Below are 22,677 nucleotides of genomic sequence, written 5' to 3' on the forward strand. Positions count from 1 at the left end.
TCTATCAAGTGTTGTTAAGGTATCTAGTTATTTAGAGTTAAATTTTTTTACAACAAATCTACGTAGGAGAACAAGAAAACAAAAATGCATGGAAGAAAATTGAAAGGAGCTCTAAAACTGCCATCTACTCATTGTCGATCAAACGGAGAGATGAAATTGGATCTGTTTCAAGATATAGCCCTAATGCATCCTCTCTATCCATCTATGTTTATATAATAATTGTTTTAGATTTTTGGAAGATTTCAAATTATATTTTTTTAGAAAAACTAATTATCACCAAAGAACCATACTCTCGGTAAAAAATATTTATTTATCTCTGACAGCGATAAATGCTCTCGGTCATATTATTTTATCCTTCACCGACAACCATATCACCGACTCCTTCTAAGAGCATTTGTCGCCCTCGATGAAAATTTTCACCGAAGGCATATTGGCTTTCACCGAAAATTCTTGCTCTCGTTAAAAATCATTTTTTACTAATGTATATAATCCTAACATATATAGATCCTAATAGATATAGAATTGGGTGTACAATTAAGATAACTCAAATATTCAAGTCTATTCAACTAATTTTCACATTGACTTGAATTTTACTAGATGTCACAAATGCATTAGTCAATGTCGAAATGGCTTAGATACATTAGTCAATGCTCATATGACCTAGATGCATTAGTCAATGTAGAGATGACCTAGATAAATTTGTTAATGCCCAAATGACCTAGATGTATTATTTATTCTCAAGATGATCTATATGTGATTATCAATACCGAGATTACCTAGATGCATTAGTCAATGCTAGATGGTCAGATGCATTAGTCAATGTTAGATGAACGAAATACATTAGTCAATGCCCAGATGGTCCAAATACATTAGTCAATGTCTAGATGACCTAGATACATTAGTCAATGTCAAATGACTTAAATGTATTAGTTATACTTATATGACCCAGATGCATTAGTCTAGGGTTATGAAACAGATTTATATAACACTTGGTCTCCAGAAACCTAAAAGATACAAAACTGAAATGTAATTGATACTCTAAAAAGGCAAAGACTTCAACTTTCTAAAATGATTGGTTGCACATTTAAATAAATCGAAACATATACAAAATTTTAACAACTATAGAATCCTAGCTAATATATATATATATATATATATATATATATATATATATATATATATATATATATATATATATATATATATATATATATATATATATATATATATATATATATATATATATATATATAATCCCAATCTTAACTGATGTAGAATTAGATGGGAAATTTGATGGAATAACCCTCATAAGAGGGTTATTACCACTTTTAGCAGGTGATTTATAATTTTTTCATTTTTGACCTTTTGCCAAGGCAAAAGGTCAGTTTTATCCTTTATTTAAAAAAAAAAAATTAAAATGTCAGTAGTGCGCCTTTCAGTTAAAGGTTCCTTCCCCCTTCACCAAGGTTCATCAACTTTCCCTCCTCTTCACCAACCGTCCTTTCCCCGTCCTTCCTTCATCAACTTTCCTTCATCATCAACGCTTCCTTCATCAAGGTTCTTCATCATCAAGCTTCCTTCATCATCAACGGGTCCTTCCTTCATCATCAACGTCCTTCATCAACAAAACTGGAACGTCTTCAACATTCAGGTTAGACCTTCGTCGTTTTAGGGTTTTGTCGTTTAGAGTCTAGGATGTAGGTTAGGTCATGGAATAATGGTTTTAGAGCTTGGCTGATTTGTTTTACAGTGAAATATACATCCGACGAAGGTGACGAAGGCGACAGTGCATCTGTCGCAGGCGACAGTGCATATGTCGCAGACGACGATGCATCTATCGTAGGCGGGAAATGCATCTGTCGCATGCGCCAAATGCATTTGCGACAGATGCATTTCCCGCCTGCGACAGATGCATTTCCCGCCTGCGACAGATGCACTGTCGTCAGCGATAGATGCACTGTCGCCTGCGACAGATGTACTGTCGTCAGCGACAGATGCACTGTCGCCTGCGACAAATGCATTTTCCTCCTTGCATTTTCCTTGCATTTTCCTCCTTGCAATTAACCCTTACTGGTCACTGTCACTGACTTCTGTGAACTTTTATCAATTGCAGATCACATGAATGTTGGTGTTTTTCTCCTCTTTGATGGAGACTGGAAAACTGATGATTGTGGGTTAGTTCTTTTGTCTCAAGTTTGTGTCGTGGTGTGAATGTACCCCAAAATTCTACATATGAAGAGTTAGCTTCAATTGTCTATAATTCTATTGGTGTGGACAAACTATGATATGACTTAGTGTTCAAGGTAAAGTATAATATGCTAATGATCAATTCTCCTCCTGCAACAATCATTGGAGATAGCGATGTGGCGTTCTATTTACAAGAACTCTCGTCTTCACTGCCCAATCATCGCGCCCCGCTATGTGTCTCCTTAGTAGAGAAGGTAATACCTTCAACTCAACAAAGTGAAAGTCTAGAAAATGACATATTTGAGCAGCAAGATATCTTACCAAGGCATCGAGATGTATGTGAGCAGCGCGACGCATTTGAGCAGCAAGATGTATTCCCAAGTCAACAAGATGTATTCCCAAGGCAACAAGATGTATCTAAGCAGCAGGATGTGTTTGAGCAGCGAGATATATTTAAGCAGCAAGATGTTTTTGAGCAGAGAGATGTATGTGAGGAGCAAGATGTTTTTGAGCCGGAAAATGTCTTCCCAAGTCAACCAAGCACTTCCCATGTTAGGAATACATTCAGCCATACTGAGGGAACCAAGCACTACTTCTCATATGAATCACTCGAGATCGAAACTCCTGCTCCATTAATTGAAAATTCATTGGAAGTGGGTACGTTTTTTGATAACAAAAAAGAAATACAATTGAGGTTGCATAGACATGCGATGTCTAATCACTTTGTCCTTAAAGTGGTGAAGTCAACAAAAAATCTTTGGTTTGTAAAATGTATGGCTGAGAACTGCAAGTGGAAATTGCGTGCTATGAAAGGAAAATTCTCGGAGATGTTTGAGATCAGAAAATTTGTAAAAGAACACACATGCTCAATTTTGACGAGACAAGACAATGTGAGGCAAGCACCATCATGGGTAATTGCGGAGTGTATCAAAAGTAAATACATGGACCATCACCATGACCACATGCCTAAAAAAATAATGGAAGACATGCATACAAGTTATGGGTTAACTTTGACATATAATAAGGCTTGGAGGTCAAGGGAAAAGGCCTTAATGGCGGTGCGAGGAACTGTGGAGGATTCCTATGGTGAATTGCCATCCTACCTGTTCATGTTGCTGAAGAAGAACCCAGGTACCATAACTGACATCCAGACGGATGAGGAAGGACACTTCAGGTATATGTTTATGTCTCTAGGGGTTTCAATTAGTGGTTTCATAGGATGTTGTCGTCTTGTATTGTGCATCGATGCCAGCTTCCTTAAGCATAAAGTTGGAGGTCAACTACTGGTTGCGATAGCATTGGATGCGAACGAGCAACTATATCCCGTTGCTTTTGGTGTCGTTGATTCAGAGAATAATAACTCTTGGACATATTTCATGCAACAACTAAGGTTGGCAATTGGATCAGTCCCGGATCTCGTCTTCATATCCGATAGACACCCAAGTATTGCCAACGCCTTGTCCGCGGTTTTTCCAGAAGCACATCACGGTGCATGCACATACCACATCAAAATGAATATAATGGTCAAATTTAAAACTGATAACTATCATGTTGAATTTGATTTGGCTTCTCGTGCATACATTGAGACCACGTTTCAGAAGCATTTTGACAAGATCAGAACTAAAAACCCTAGGATTGCTCAATATTTGGAACAAATTGGAGTGGAGAGATGGAGTCGTGCTTTTTTCCCCGGTTCGCGATACAATCAAATGACAAGTAATTACGCTGAGAGTTTTAATAGTCAGTGCAGAGAAGCTAGGAAATATCACATAACAACATTAGCTGACTACAGGATTGGTTTTATCATAGAAGAGAAAAATCATCCAACCACAACGAACATTTATCTCCATATTATGAAAAGTTATTACGTGAGGAAGGCGAAAATGCTAGATTCTACAGCGTTTATCCACTTAATCGATTTCAGTTCCATGTGCATGACGGTGAATTTGATTTTCAAGTTGACTTCAAGGGTCGAACTTGTACTTGTAGGGTATTTGATGTATCCGGTCTTCCTTGTACGCATGCCCTGGCTGCTGCCCGTTTCCGGAAATCGGTTCCATATGAGTTGTGCGCAAGGTTAGAGAATTTTTGTTCCATAAGTTATGTTCAATTTATGTTGTGTTGAATTTATGTTATGTTGAATTTATGTTATGTTCAATTTATGTTGTGTTGAATTTATGTTATCACTGTATAATTTTTCAGGTTTTACTCAACTGAATCGTGGTGCATGGCTTATGCGGAGACATGTTATCCAGTTTTTCAACATAATGAAGCTTGGGACATTCCTGAACATATCAAGAAACGAGTCTGCCTAAAACCCCCCGTGAAGATTAAGAAAGGACGACCAACAACAAAACGTAGATCATCACAAGGTGAGGTTCGTAAAGAACGGAGACGGTGCGGCTAATGTGGTGGTCTAGGTCATAACAGAGCAACATGCTCAGCAGTGATGCCTGCACCATCTACTGCAAGACCTTCACAATCAAGTGCCCAATCTACACAACCTTCACAATCAAGTGCCCAATCTTTGGCATGAAACTGTTTTAGGGTTTTGATCAAACCGTTTTTGTATGTACATCAAACTGTTTTAGGGTTTTGATCAAACTGTTTTTGGGTTTTGATCAAAATGTTTTTGGGGTAGGGTTTTGATCAAAATGTTTTTGGGGTAGGGTTTTGATCAAATTGTTTTTGGGGTAGGGTTTTGATCAAACTGTTTTTGGGGTAGGGTTTTGATCATCTGTTTTTGGGTTTTGATCAAAATGTTATTGGGTTTGGATCATCTGTTTAAGTGTTGTCATCTGTTGTGTTGTCAAAGAGAAATAGCAGGATTGATTGCAGGAATGCAGGAATGCATCTGTCGCAGGACAAATAGAAGTAGCAGGAATACATCTGTCGCAGGAGACGGTGCATCTGTCGCAGGCGACGATGCATCTTTCGCAGGCGGGAAATGCATCTGTCGCATGCGCCAGATGCATTTCCCGCCTGCGACAGTTGCATCGTCGCTTGCGACAGATGCACCGTCGCCTGCGACAGATGCACCGTCGCATGCGGGAAATGCATTTCATTTATGTTTTGTGCTTAATTATATATATACTACATTATATAATCTATTTGAATTCAAAATAGAAAACTAAATTACATTAAAAAATAAATACATATGGTTTACATTCAAAAATATACATAGCTAAATTATGTCCATTTTCTATGGGTCTATTATATGGTGGAACAACCTAACTGCCCATTTTTGTCTCCAAAAACCCATGTTTTCTGTTGTCACAGCTGATATATCCAATTTGGCAGTAAGATACTCCAAATACATGATTGTAAAAAGACCACAGTCTCCACTCTTCGTGCACTTGGGGACTGTTGGGTGTGGTATTACAACATATGACATTCCTTCCAAACTGAACTTAGGATACTTGATCCTGTCAAACTCGGTCGTTCCAAATAGAAACATATATGGAATCATTTCACATAGTGGTTTCATGAACTTGTCATAGTGATTCTTTTTGATAAATCCTTGTTCGCAGTCATAAACATTGATGCACCAATCTTGTAGTTGCACCTCACAAAGGACCCAATGCTTCATATTCAGATTCATAGGGAAATATACCTTATCTAAAATCATCCAAGAAGTCATCAATTTTCCTTCATCACCCTTGAAATATTCCATCAAGTCATCGTCGAATTGGTATGTTTGTGGATTTTTGGAGAACTTTGAATAACGTAACGACAACCTCGTAGAGACATTACAGTCACATATTGAGAAATCCATCGGTTGATAAGTCTTGGGAAAATTGGCAACCCTTTTTTTAAGAATGTAACATGCTGCATCTATCTCCTGCGACAGATTCGAGAAAAAGAAGTAAGCACAGAGCATCAAATGAATTAAGCACAGAACATCAAAAGTAATAGCAGGAATTGCATCTGTCGCAGACGACGATGCATCTGTCGCATGCGACAGATGCACCGTAGCATGCGCCAGATGCATTTCCTGCCTGCGACAGATGCACCGTCGCATGCGCCAGATGCATCGTCGCCTGCGACAGATGCAATTCCTGCTATTTCTCTTTAACCTGCTGTTAATACAATACCCAAAAAACAGTTTCAACAACAAAAATTTACGTGATCATGTAGCCAATTCTGAGGCCTCAACATTCTGTTAAACAATTCTCGACCAGCATGGAAAAGAACCAGATTTATCTTGTCTTCATCCTCCAGCTTCAGCCATTGTTTCAACTCATCCAACAGTTCACTATCATAATCTAAAAGAGGATTGACAGTTACTGGATCAATGAGTTTAAAGGATTTTCCATTAGGATCTGTGTAGTTCCCCAATTGTGTGGACCTCTTCTTTCTCCGAAAACTCTGTCCCTGAAATCTTGTTGGAGTCAATACCAATACATCATCATCCTTCTTCTTTCCCAACTCAGCCTCTTCATCCTTCTTTTTTCCCAAGTCAGCCTCTTCATCATTCTTCTTTCCCAAGTCAGCCTCTTCATCATTCTTCTTTCCCATGTCAGCCTCTTCATTCATCTTCCTTTTCTTGCCCAACTGCTGCAACCTATTTTCGTCGTCGTCGTCGTCTTCGGGGTTGATCAGTCGTCTTCGGGAAGTTGGAAACGAGAGAGAGGGAGTGAAAGGAGAAGTGGGGAAAGGGAAACGACGGGGGAGAATGAAAATCAAATTTTTTTTATTTTTTTTTAAATAAAGGGTAAAACTGACCTTTTGCCTTGGCAAAAGGTCAAAAATGAAAAAATTATAAATCACCTGCTAAATGTGGTAATAACCCTCTTATGAGGGTTATTCCATCAAATTTCCCAATTAGATCGGTTCATTCAGAAAACTTAAATATTCAAAAGTTTTTCTACGGTGAAATATAGAAATTTATTTTATTATTTAGCATCTATAGAAAGTTTCCTAATAAATAGTTAGATATTTGTACAAAGACATATTCCTGTATGATGGGATTATTGTTGGGACTTGTTACATAATAATAAAAATCTATATATATCTAATAACGCTTAATTTAAAAGGTTGGAGGTGTACATCACGCTCTCTCCAAAATTATTCACATCATCATAGTATTTTCTCTTTCTTAGATATATATATATATATATATATATATATATATATATATATATATATATATATATATATATATTTCTCTCTCTTCATTTATCTTTATCAATTAATTATTTTTCTATCCCTTACCATATATATATTCACACTAATAATATATAAAATATATATTTTTTATTAATTATTTTAGGTTACCATATATATATATTCTATCCCTTACCGTATATATATTCACACTAATAATATATAAAATATATATTTTTTATTAATTATTTCATTTATCTGTTACTCTTTTATATATATATATATATATATATATATATTAATATTTTTTATTAATTATTTTAAAAATAAATCTAATGATTCTCGTCTAAAATATTATATATATATTCACACTAATAATATATAAAATATATATTTTTTCATCAATTCTATTAACTTTCATCATTAATTATTCTATGTTTATTACTCTTTTATATATATATATATTAATATTTTTTTATTAATTATTTTAAAAATAAACCTAATGATTCTCGTCTAAAATATTATATATATTAATCACGCTCTCTCCAAAATGATCAACATCATCATCATAGGTATTTTCTCTTTCTTAAATATATATATTACTCTCTCTTCTTTCATTCTCAGGAAATCAAAAATCGTCTCCCCCTTAGATCTTTATTTGTTATAGAAAGTGGTTGATTATACATATTCTGAAAAGGTCTTTATTTGTTATTGATGCAATGACTATTTTTTTCTTGAGTTTTTGTAGACGTAATGTTGTCACTTTAATAGGGAGAACGAGACTTTCAGTTATTTCAAAGTAGATCCATATTTGTGTAATGTGGTATGAACTCTTGAGCTCAAGTCTAAATTTCTTATCATATATTTTTATTAGTTCTTGAAATATAACTTTTCTTCTCTATTATACATGTTTCGTCTCTCCTTAAGTCTTATTTTGTTATTCAAAGACAGATGAGAGCAAAGTTATCTAGAGACTATATATATATATATATATATATATAATAATCCCGATTTGTTTGGTTGGTTTCAAGTCCTTTTAGTCATCACTTTAATATGTTGATTTTTAATATTTCAATTGATGTTTTGATGGAGATGATGGGTTCATTGGATTCAAGATTAAACAACTTTGATTTTTTTATTAGGTTTTGGCGATAATGGTGCTATCATGGTTATGCAAAGTTGTTTTTGGTGATATATAGTTATTTTGTGTATTAATTTTAAAGAAATTATTATTATTTTAAACAGTATTAAGACTATTTCTAAAATGATTTTTAAGAAATAAAAATTGAAGGATTACTTTTTAAATGTAAAATAAAAAGTCGTTTTATTTAACATTTCAATCATATTTTCAATAATTCTTAATTGTAATTATAAAAAATGTTAATAAAAATAAACTCAATAAATATAACCTACCATCTATATATATTAATATTTTTTATTAAATATTTCATCTAAATAATTTGATTATTTATAAAAAATTCAAATATAATAAATTCTTCTTATCTAAAAAGTCATTTGAAATTTGTATTAAATATTAATATTAATTATGAAAACTATTCAGAAGATTTAAATTGTAAAAAAATATACTTACATTACATTGAATATGTTCAAACTAATGGATAATAAATATTATTATAACCTCTAATTAATTCAGTTTTATTCAAATTTATAACTAATTATTATAAATAAAATTAACTGATAATAAATATTATTATAACCTATTTGTGTAATGTGGTATGAATTCTTGAGCTACCACATAGGATAAGTCTAAACTTTTTATCATATATTTTTATTAGTTCTCGAAATATAACTTTTCTTCTCTATTATACATGTTTCGTCTCTCCTTAAGTCTTATTTTGTTATTCAAAGACAGATGAGAGCAAAGTTATCTAGAGACTATATATATATATATATATATATATATATATATATATATAATAATTCCCGATTTGTTTGGTTGGTTTCAAGTCCTTTTAGTCATCACTTTAATATGTTGATTTTTAATATTTCAATTGATGTTTTGATGGAGATGATGGGTTCATTGGATTCAAGATTAAACAACTTTGATTTTTTTATTAGGTTTTGACGATAATGGTGCTATGCAAAGTTGTTTTTGGTGATATATAGTTATTTTGTGTATTAATTTTAAAAAAATTATTATTATTTTAAACAGTCATTAAGACTATTTCTAAAATGATTTTTATGAAATAAAAATTGAAGGATTACTTTTTAAATGTAAAAAAAAAAGTCATTTTTTTTAACATTTCAATCATATATTCAATAATTCTTAAATGTAATTAACGATAATTATGATGAAATATATTTTTATTAATAAAATTCACTTTTTATTTTATGACAGCCTTATCTAGAAAAATTATATATTTCTTAAAACAGATTAATATGGATAATTTTTATTGAGATTATAAAGTACAAATCAATACACATAACTTTTAACATAATTGTTTTAATCTTTATCCGTTTAAAAAAAATCAATAATGCTTTTATTATCCTATTGATTGTGGATTATGTGGAGGGATTAATTAATGGTATTTTGATTTTCATATAATTATTTGTTGGGTATAAAATAAATAATTAAAATTATGGAGCTTGTATTTAATGTAAAAAAAATCAAATTATTGTTAAGGGACTTAAGTTGGTCTAATTTATTTTATATAAATATGTATTAGAAAGAATTGAACCCAAACAATTATATTATTATTATTATTATTTTTAAAAATTTGGGATATATATAATAACTTCGTAGAACACCTACATTTGGGTAGAGTCGGATCTAAGCGTTGGCTAGGGAAGCGTCCCGTAGTAAGAGAAGTAGTTATGAACCCTGTAGACCATCCCCATGGGGTGGGAAGGGAGAGCCCCAATTGGTAGAAAAAAACCCACAACCCCTTGGGGTTATCCTGCTCTTGGAAGAAGAAGTAGAAAAATGAGCAGTTAATCCTGTTGTGAACAGAGCTATTATTGCAAAAATATGTGAATACAACCAACTATCATTAAGAATTTCATCTTTAGACCAAAAACAAGCAAGGGGTGGAATACCACAAAGAGAGAGTGTACCTAAAAAAAGCGTTTTTTTATAATTGGCACGTGTTTTGTTTAACCCCCCAATAAGAATCATATTCTGACTTTTATCTGACGAATATCCAACAATAGCTTCCATTGAATGAATAACCGAACCAGATGCTAAAAACAATAATGCTTTCGAATAAGCATGAGTAATTAAATGAAATAAAGCAATTCGATAGGATCCCATACCTAAAGTAAACATCATATAACCCAATTGAGACATTGTAGAATAGGTTAAACCCCTTTTAATGTCCTTTTAGGCAAGAGCTAAAGTGACTCCTAAAAATAATGTTAGTATACCAATTAACGAGATTAAATTCATTATATAAGGTATGGTTATGAAAAGAGGAAGAATACGAGCTACAAGAAAAATGGCCACTGCTAGCAGCATGGATAAGCGCTGAAATAAGAGTAGATCCCTCCATAGCATCGGGTAACCACACATTACCCATGAAGAGGGAATTGTGCAGATTTAGCAACTGCGCCGACAAATAATAGAAAACACACAAAATAACCAATAAAACATCAATCTCATTATTCAAAATATTGAATATTTCGAATAAATCCTGAAATTCAAAACTACCTATTATCCAATAAAAACCTTAATTTTTTTTATATTTTCACACAAATAAATTTTATATTTTTTTTAATAAAATAAAAAATTATATGTATTTTTTTATTTATTTAAAAATTAAATATTTTAAAAACAAATAACATTTATCTCACCTATAATTTATATATATTAATTTACTTTCCTAATTTTTTCTCTCTCTCATCTTTATTTATATATATATATATATATATATATATATATATATATATATATATATATATATATATATATATATATATATATTAAATCAGTAATTATATAAGAGAAAATTTGAGAATTATTATTATTATTATCATAATTATTTTTATATATATTAATTTTTTCTTTCTAAATAATATTTTTTTATTCTCTTTTTATAACTTTAATAATTAATTTATATTTTATTTTCTCTTTATATTATTGGATAGATTTCTCGGGGTTCCAATTATTTTTAATGTTTAATTCAATCCAGATGAGATTGATGCACAGGAGGATGTGACGTTCATCACGTCGTCTTCTACTAACCTTCCACGCTGTAACTACATATATCCTTAAGGTACACATTGATTTTTCTGAGTTTCGATTGATCTTGTATTCTGTTACACTTTTTGGTAGACGACATACCAGAAAATTGTTTTGTTGCAGGACATCGTAGATGGTGAGTGCATCGTCTTCTTCCCCTGATAAGACGACGATGGCGATGAAGACGACGAGGAAGAGGAGAGATGAGAATAATCGGAGGAGTGACGTGATAGTTGTAGGATACCAAGTGTTAGACGAAATGACAAAGAGAGATTCTTACTTTCTCATCTCCTTTAATAAATAAAACTTTTATATAATTTTTAGAGGAGAGTGCACCTTCCACCATTTTCTCAACTTTTGATTTCTAAAAGTTGTCTAAATAAATTTTATTCTTCCTAATTGCTTAAAGTTTGAGCCAATTTTAAACCTTTTTATAATTGAATCTAGGGTTAATTATGAGATTATATAAAAATTAATCACTTTACTTCCAACTCTAGGCATTGTTTAATTCGATTATGACATAACAATTGTTGTCACAGATTTGCCTGATTTACTCGAGGGAGCTCAGCAAGGTTTTGGTTTAATCCATGAATTTCTTAGTCACATAGAAAGATGTTTTGTTTTGGTAAAATGAAACTATATATTCATTAATGTCATCATACTGTGCTGCTGCTTATTTATAACCATTATGAAAACCAAGTACAAGTTATTGATGGTTCATCTGAACTGCCAGAATACGAATATGATTCAGTTCGGCTTAAAATATAATTATTTATTATAGAGTTTTCCGAAAAACCATGCTGGGTAGATTATAAATAAATTGATCTTCCCGAAGCATATGAGAAATGGGCATCATTCAAGGAAAATATTAAAAGACGTGACATTATATGTTTTTTGTATTAGTGCTGCCACTGGAAAGAGTACCCACAAAGTGATACCTGTAGCTTATGAACTCATACTGGCTCAATGAGAAGACAGTATAAATAAAGTTCTTACCCTTTATTTAAAAGAAATCTTAATATCTCTAGAATATTTAAAATCTTATATTAATGTTTAGATACAAAATTGTTTCCAAATATTGCTCTCTTTTAGAGTGGGATGTCTCAATTTTCATTGTATCTCAACTATGGACATCTTTCTCTATCTATAAATTTATTAACAGTTTTTCAGAAGTATATTACACACGTGTTTATGAATGAACCTATAAACATATTTTTGTTTGTGATGATGATACAAAGCATAAACTCTTTATTTTTTATGTTAGATTCTCTTTTCATTACTAAGCATGAATTGATAATTATATAACTGACCATTTTTCATTTCCGTTACATAGATTCAGAAAGATGTTTGGTAGTTTATAACAAAATGGATCATCCAGAAGCACATAAAAAATGGGTATCATTCAAGGAAATTTTGAAGGACGTGGTATTAAATGTTTTTGTATGAGTGTTGTCACGAGAAATGGTACACTAGAAGTGATATATGCAGCTTATAAACTCATATTGGCTCAAAGAGAAACAATATAAATCAAGGTCTTACCTTTTTTTTAAAAAAATCTTAATTTCTCTAGAATATTTGAAGTATCATATTAATGTTTAGATACAAATTTGTTTTCAAATATTACTCTCTTTCAGAGTGGGAGGTTTCTATTTTCATTGTATCTCAGCCAAATACATCTTTTTGTATCCATAAATTTATTAACGTTTTTTAGAAATATAATGCAAAAGTGTTTATGAATGAACCTATAAACATATTTTTGGTTGTGATGATAATACAAAACATAAACCCTTTATTTTTTATGTTACATTCTCTTTTTATTACTAAACTTGAATTGATAATTGTATAACTGACCACTTTTCATTACAGTTGCATAGATTCAGAAAGAAGATTTTGATACAAGAGAGAAAAATATTATGGTTAAATATAGTGACGAGAATAAAGTGATAGTTATAATGTAGTTAATTGTGAAGAGTGTGTTATGAAATGATTTTAGTTGTATCAGATTTCAGCACATATTGGAAGTATGTGAAGTATACAAGTCTTTGTCTAAATTTTGGTGTAAAGGAGGTGACACCGTTTTTGTTGGAGAGGTTAAATTTAGGTTTTTCTTCTTCCAACGATTTTATATCTTCTTAATGATTGAGTTATAAAAACACATTTTACAGATGGAGATGACATGGAATGACTCTAATGGACCAGATGGCCTAAATGGAATTAAAATCTTAACTTTCATCTACACAACATGTAAACATAACTGATCACTTTTCATTACAATTACATAGATTTAAAAAGAAGATTTCAGCGGATCTTAGAAACAAGTTGGTATAGAAGTCTTTGTCTAAACTTGGTGTAATGGAGGGTGACACCGTTTTTGTTGAAGAGGTTAAATTTAGCTTATTCCAACGATTTAGTATTTCTTAATGATTGTTATGAACACATTTTGCAAAACACCACTAAATTTACATTAAAAAATTTCATTCTTTAACATTAAAAAGAATCAAACTTATAAAATTAATAAAGAAATTAAAATAGTGTAAGTTCATGTTTATATTTATATAAGAATATTTAGTTCATATAAGTTCGTTTATAAAAAATTAAAATATTGTAAGTTTATATATGTATATATATTTTCTTTTAATATAAATATATATTAATTTTATATAAATATTTTTTTTTATTATATATAAACATATTAAATTAAATATCATATAAAAACTTCATTTATATTTTTTCCCATACAACGTAGGGTATACAACGTAGGGTATACAACGTAGGGTATTTTATTAGTAATAATAATGAGCATTAATAGCCATAAGTACATCATGAAGAGTTCATGGGATCGCATGGCTGAATTATCTGGTCCTATTTTTTTTCTACTATATTAGCTAATGGTTTTACTTTGTACTTTGAGATTTTATTAAAATACTATCTCAATTCTCAATGTGTACAACAATAATCAAGTGTACATCACCTACCAACTAGAAACCAACTTATACAAATCCTTAATATACTTGTGGAGGTCAATTGTGCCATTCCGGTTTTGTGAGTAGTTATGAACGTTGACATTCGCAGTCATGTTAATTATTTTTAGATTTTTTTGTGTCCATGTACTTATTTCTTTTTCTTTTCCTTTTTTAGAGGTCTTTTTATTGTTTATCATTTTTTCAAAAATTAATTTGGAATAAAAAAATGAATCAATTCAAATTTAAAAAATTTAATTAAAAATCTAAATATTCTAAATAAAATAGTTTAGAAAATTAAAATGACATAAGTAATCAAATTAATGAAATATATATATATATATATATATATATATATATATATATATATATATATATATATATATATATATATATGCTCTACCATCACTTAATCAACCTTAGAATTCTCTTTTTTTCTCTTGATTAGTTGAGTATATTTCTCTTTATTTTCATCAGAAACTACTTCAACTTAATTTGATTGTGATTTTTCAACATGATTAGGTTGAGGTTCCACCTTTTTCTTCGTACTGCCTTTTTTTTGTACATAATTTATTTATCTCATGTTTCAGGTTCTTTAACCACATTTTACTCTTTGATTATAGACACTCAGTTTCATTTTCATTTGATCTTTTAAATATCTAGTATTATATTACATTATTTAAATTATTCTATTATTCTAAATTAATCTTTATCTTACCTCTTTTCATAGAATATAGGAGATTTGTTTTTTTCCATTCCATGTATCACCTCGTCTTTGTGTCATCATTTAAGGAAAGCTATATTTTCATGCTTACAATATTGCATTAAATTTTTTATATATTCTATTATTACTAAAACACATATTTTGATTTAAAGGGGAGTTATGATTGTATTTTAGATACCTTAAACAACACACTCTATTGACCTCTCCAAATAAGTACAAGCTTTTCGTCAAATATCTTTTTCTAGAAGACTAACTAAGCGGGAAGCTTATCTAGTAAATTTTTTTTATTTATATTAACTTTTAGAAAGAGCTGTTAAATTAAGTTTGAGTTTGTGTGAAATTTTTATACAAATAAAATGAAAATGAAAATGAAAATTTTCATTCACTAATTCAAACTCATTGTGGAACATGCTAACCCCTAGAAATAAACCCGATTAAAAGAAAAAGGATTAAGTTGTCATGTGTAGCCATAGAAATATTGAAAGGATGAGTTCTCGGAAAATAAAAGTTTGGCATATGATGAAAGATGTATTAATATTTAGTTAGATATATTTAGTTTGATAGTTGGTACAAAGACATGTTCATGTAAAATTAACAAAAATTTAGAGTATCTTTAAAAAGAGTTGTCACTTAATTTTTTCTTTATGAGAAATCGAAAAAGAAACATTTACGTATGAAAATGCATTTAAGAGATTTCGATTTTTGTCCGGTACTTGGTTACACTCCAGAAAGGGCCTCGATGTCTGTCCAAAAAATGGTTTCTACTATAAACATTTGGCCGTTTTTAAAATATAAGTTTTTAACTTTATTTAATAAATTATTTTAAATCCCGGACATAATGTTTTGGTCATTGTGTATAATAAAATGAAGGGTAAATGCATAGTTATGCCCATTAGTGAAGCATAATCCAAAAGGTACATGCAATATACAATTATTGAAGTTAGTTTTCAAGTAAAACCAAATTGGACCTAAAGAAAAAATATTTTTTGTTTTATTGGAATTTTTTAATTTTCTGTAATATTTTAGATTAGATTTGAGTGAAAACATAAAAAATAAAAAGGTGAAATCAAATGGGGCCTTAAAGGCCTTGCTAAACCCAGGTCGTGTGGCTCGGTCGCGGGTTCAACCGAGTGCAACCATGGTTAGAACGCAACGGTTGCAGGCGTGCGGTGAAGCCTCAGTTTGGAGATATGTCGGAAGACTCTCGGTCGTGACCTTAGTCGTGGCCTGCTCGCTTTGGTCTTGGGCAATCGGTCGTGGTCACAACTTCTCGGTTGCGGCCCTCGGTTGCCACCTTAAGTCGCGACTTTATTTTCTCATTCCTGGCCTTCGATCGTGATATTGATTCCTCAATCGGGGCCCTCAGTTGTGGCCTAGATTCCTCAGTCGCAATTTTAGTCAAGGACCAGGACGGACACCTATGATTCTTAAACCATCTCCAACTAAAAACCTATTTTCAAACTCATTTTTAGTGTAAATATCACATCAAACTATAATTTTTTCCACCCAAAACACTATTTCTCAGAAGCAAAAGAATTACATCAACTTATATAACCCCATTATTTTAAATTTGATGATAAATTAATTATAAAAATTCATTAAAAATTTAAAATTTACAATGCACAAACTTAAAAATATACATCTAAGATTGAAATAAAAAATTATTCGTAAAAATAAAAAAGTGATCATTTTTCAAATGTTGGAATTTTTGTATTCTTCCCCACGAATGATAAATTTCTTTAACATTTTTTAATTTTTTTTTTAACATTATTATAAATTTATGTTATATAAAAATTATTTTATAAATATATTAAATTATATAAATAAATTAAAATATAAATAAATTAAAATAATAAATTATATAAATAAGTTTAATGTATAAAATATTTCTAAATTAAGTCAAGGGTTGAGTTAGATATAAAAAAGGGTTTGGGGTTAAGTTATATATATAAAAAAAATTGTACGCATAATTGGGTTTTGAGATGATCAAAATTAACCTTACCTCAAATACTAACAACTAGTATTGAATTACAAACTATCTACTCAATAACAAGTTTCATTTAGACAAATTGAAATGATTTGTTATTTTATGACTTTTGCAAATTATGTTAAACAAGCATTTCTTTCATTCTAATATCATCCAAATATCATTTAGAACTTGCCTAAATGATTTACAGACAACCACTTTGACCACAATTGAAGAAAACCAAACAAACTAAAAGTTTGAAAAAAATCAAATTTGGACATTATTATTTTATTGCAATTCAAATATTATATATATATATATATATATATATATATGAGAAATGATTGGGGAGAGAATTTGGGAGAAAGAATTATGTGGCGCAATCTAATTTGCTGAAAAATTAATAAAACCAGTGATGTGGTGACACGTCATATGGTGACACGTCTATTTCCTCACCTTTATCATTTTTCTAACCAGTGATATGGTGACACGTCATTTCCTCCCATATTCTTTCTCCTAAATTATCTCTCATTAACACCACTTTATATATATAGATCAAGCTCGAAGCATTGAATCATGAAATGGACAATAAAATTTTTTAGGATCGGGATCGCCATTAGGGACTAGAGTCCGACTATTGTTGAACGCTTACACACTCTTCGGTTGATAATAACCCTATTAAAGGTTGATTATTGGTTTCTACTCAACACAAACCGTTAAAAAATCTTGAACCGAGTTCAAGTGCGTAATTGTTTGTTTCGATTTGAAGTAACAAATAATCGGTTTAGAGGATAATAGGGAAGAAGAGACACAACACAAGTTTATGGATGTTTGAAGTAAAACTCGTACGTCACCCCTTATTCTCAAATTTTGAGAAGGATATCCACTAGAAGATTTGATTGAATACAACACTCGTATACAACCCAGTCGGACAACCAGGATCTAGACGCTGCCTATTTCTGAACTTCTAGCACACACTCTCTGTTGAACAGAAAGGGATTCTGTTAACTTACAATGCTGACAAACTCACACAGAATATGTAGTATTGTAATACAATTTTGAGACTCTAACACACTTGAATACTGATTAAACTTTTAGAGCTTTAGAGAGTTGATCGGTAGTGATTACTTAAGATTGGTGTGTAAATTGATCAAGAACTCCATAAGCCAAAAAGTCATATGTAGTTGATTGTCCTTTTTGTTCTCTTAAATAAAAAAATGTCAACGGACATATTTTTCTTCTTCAACGGATATATTTTCTTTATAGGACATCTTTCTTGATCTTGATTGGTTCAGGTTCAGAGTAGTACATTGGATGTGATATTCTTTGATTTTGTTTGTACTTTGATCATAATAATCCAAGTGGACATTAATTGGATTATGATTTCATAGGAACGTGTAGCATGAATAATTTGTCTTTTGATGATTTTGATAGTCTGGACTGTGTTGGCAGACAACTGCTACCAAGAAATCTTCCTTAAACTTGCACTAAAATGGAAATAACATACTGATGTAGCATAAAGGTGATATATCCAGCTACCGGAAATATGTTTTTATTTTGAGAAACAATAAGGATAATATCGGACGCGCTTCTACTAAGAGAACAGATTTATCAAATGCTGAGATGTAGACTACAGGCTTCGCTTTAGTAGAAAACCAATTTGTAAAATACCGGTTACGTTTCCTAGAAAACCGATTTGCAAAATACCGCCAATTTTCTTCAAAAAAACCGATTTGGTATAATACCGGATATGCTTATTCATAAAACCGACTTCGTAAAATACTGGTTACGCTTATTTATAAAACCGACTTCGTAGAATACCGGTTACGCTTATTCATAAAACCGATTTGCAAAATACCGGTTCTGTTTCTTAGAAAATCGATTTGTAAAATACCGGCTATATTTCTACAGAAAAACAGATTTGCAAAACACCGGCTACATTTCTTCAAAAAATTGATTTGCAAAATACCGGCTACGCTTATTCATAAAACTAACTTCGTAAAAAATCGGTTACGTTTCTTAGAAAATCGACGTTTCTTTAGAAAACCGATTTGGTATAATACCTATATATCTGAAAACCGATCTTGTTTCCTCATAGAACCGATATTTAGAAAACTAATATCTAGAAAACTGATATCTGGAAAACCGAATTCGCTTTCTTCATAAAACCGACCTTGTTATACTATCGGTTACATTTCTTCAGGAGACCGATATGCACAAATATCGGTTACGATCTTTATAAAATCGATTTCTGGAAAACCGATTTTTGAAGTAACCGATCTTTTTAAATGCTGAAGTATGAAACCGATCAGCTTTCCTTCCGGTTTTTCTTTAGTTTTTACAAAATTAACTCAGTTAAATTCTTATTTAATAGTTAATTAATGCGAAAAATTAATTACCTATTTTTACTTAACAGTTTCTCCCTTTTTGATTATTTAATTTAAATATTCAAAACCTTGTAATTTTGTAATTGTTGGCCAATTTTCTTAAGCTAATTTAATAATTTCTCCCTTTTTGATTGTTTTAACTTAAAACTATCAAAACTAGTCAATGTACATAAAGACAATTTTACTCTTTCAGTATTTGATAATCCTATCTAATAACCGAAATAGTGGAAGGCAATTAGTCAAAAAGGAACTTCAACATTCAATCAGAATAGTAAAAAATATGTTCATAATGAAAACTTAAATATAGAGGAGAAACACTAATGAAATAGAGCAATTTAACGTCTCCATTGTGGTGTCGGTTTTGTCATGTCGTCTATAAATCTTACTATGAAACCCTAACTTGGTTGACCTGGCACATTATTCTCACGATTACTTTGAGGATCAGGTACGTTTTCAATGGTACTCCCATCACGTCGTCGTAACATTTGATTTGACCGAGCACTGCGTGAGACATTCGTTTGAGGTGCTTCAGGTTGAGGCCAAGAAATCATAACTTGAGTGGTGTATTGGGATAACGTCATATCATCCGCCGTTGCCCTAATTTGTGTTGTCTTCTTTCGTTTTACAGATTTAGACTTTTTAACAACTTCAATTTGTTTAGAAGCTTCAGCGTCTGCATTTTCCTCGTCCTGAATTCGTCGAACTGCTTCTTAATGTTCTCTCAATTTCTCAGCATTAGAAGTATTTTGATATCTAACCATTTCCATAACTTGAGAGGTGAGAAATTCAATTGAAGCCTTGGTCTTCGTTTGAACAGTGAGGGATTGACGAAGCACAGGAGCGATATGGCCTATTTCCTGTCGCATCTCCTGCCTCAGCTTTATAAGTTCCATGTTTTGTTCATTTGAAGAGGTAGCGTGCACTCTCTCCATTTGATCGAGTTGATTCAGAATTAAATCTTGCCACGGGACAAACACATTTAAAACAATTTTTCTGATGTCTTTCTTAGGTACCTCCTTAGAGTTGGAACGAGTTGACACATGGGATCGAAGTGGGACGACTCAGAGAGGTCAAACACGATGTGTGGTGACTTGGAGAGACATTTCGGGGCGGGCCGATTGTTCAGCGTTTTCATTCCTATTCTAATGACTATGATCCGACACCCCTTTAGATTTAGAAGACGTACCCGATTTAGATTGAGCAGGAGTCGGCATCTTGGGATTATGAGGTTCAACCTCTTCTTTTTTAGTGACCGGTTGTTCTAGAGGAGGCACTTCAACACCAGTGATTCGGGATTCTCAACCTAATGAGGAAATGCAGGACCCTTCTCAGCCACAAATTGTGGATTGGAGTGGACTTCATCCTTCCCATCCATTTTCTCATCGCTTTTAGATTTTGACCCAAGAAGACTAGAATCTTCTAAGAAGTTAGAGGTGATTTCCAAGCGTTTTTCAATACGCTCCCATTCCTATCTTGACAGATCGCCGTACTTCTCTTTGACACACAGTCCTTGTACCTCATAATTTTGAAACGTATCATCTTCAGCATCAAGGGGTTTCTCTCGTTCCGTTTTCCGGACCTCTTCTTCTTCGAGCATCGACTCTGTTTTTATGAATTTGGTCAGGCGTTGAAGAAATGGTATTTCTTCAAAAACATCCAATGATTCCTCCCCATCATCGTGATTTAAGTCAGTTCGAAGGTAGGGGATATCGGTCTCCTCCGAGTTTGACGTTGCCTCATCATCCACATATTTTAGAGTGGTGGACAAATATTCATCCATAATGGCCTCCAAATGTTTAATAACTTCTCCGTCTTCCTTTGTAGTGGCGCCCAAAGGATTAAAATTTTTCTTGCATCCTTTAAGGAATCGAGACAGCGCTCTCCCTCTCGCATATGCTTTCAAAAAATCGCTCCTTCGTAGGGATTTATAAACTGATCTAGTCTTGATCATGGAGAATATCGCCTTTTCCAAAGTGAGAAGTTCAGACCACTTCTTTTCCTTAGAGGCTCCAAGGAAACCCTCTCTAAAGCTCTTTTCAAGCCTTATGTTTGCCCATGTGTAAAACAAATCAATTTTAGATTGGCATTGGTCTCAGCTTCTTCGAGAATAATCTTAATAGTATCATGATCCTCTGGATACATGTCGAGGGGCGATTTAGGAGGGAGCGGAGTTAGACCCTTGTCTGGTTTTCCTTTATTTGGATTGCATGTGATTGGATCTATTTTTATTTGGGTGATTTTCTCTGGTTCAGGTTCTGAAGTTGGTTCCCTGATTTTAAGTTGCCTAGAAGTTCTCATTTCAGCAGGGGAAGAGTGTGCTTCAACAAGAGTCCTTTTTAGAGAGTGTTCGTTTGGAGGGCGCATAGTGTGCAAGATTCCCCGTGGGAATGTCGTAATTGGAATGGATTCTTTATTGACAACTGCTGTAATTGTTTGATCATCAGTAGTTAGGGAAACCATAACCATGGTTGAAATCTCCTTCTGAGAAGCTTAATCAACATTAAATTGACCAGTTGCAGCTTCCTTTAGTTGGCCGGTTTTTAACATGTTTGACCGATCGATTGCAGATACACCATTTACACGATCGGTTTCATCTAACCGACTGGTTTCAGCATGGTCAATCACCTTTTTTGCGACATCAATTTCTACCAATTGAAGCTCTAAAGTCGCAGGATCAATCGTATTGGTAGGAAGTGCCAAATCCTCCTTCTGAGTTTAAACAATAGGCACGACATTAAAACGAGGTGGATTAAGAATTTTTACCTCGACCCGAGGCTTTTTTCGTGAAGAGTGATTTCATTTGTCTCTCCTGGTCATGTTCTAGCAACGCTGGTGGTGCTAGTAGTATATTCAGCGACTGATCTAAGTCTCTTTGAAGATGCGGTACAGGTGGAGGGATTGATACCTTTCGAACCGCCCGTTGAATATCCTCATGTCATCTTCGCATTGGAAGTCTTTCCTCCACTTGATTGTTGGTCAGACGCCTCGGAGTTAAACTCCTTGGGTTTGTTTATCCTGGTAATATAGTTACCACTAGAAGCAGCCGTTATTATCTTGCTGGAATTTAATGGAATACCTGGACCAGTAGGAACATTTAGATGTGTTAGGATCCATCCTATCTGCATTGCAAAACTGAGACTTCGTTTGGT

This window comes from Impatiens glandulifera, chromosome 1, assembly GCF_907164915.1.
Source record: "Impatiens glandulifera chromosome 1, dImpGla2.1, whole genome shotgun sequence".
Taxonomy (NCBI): domain Eukaryota; kingdom Viridiplantae; phylum Streptophyta; class Magnoliopsida; order Ericales; family Balsaminaceae; genus Impatiens; species Impatiens glandulifera.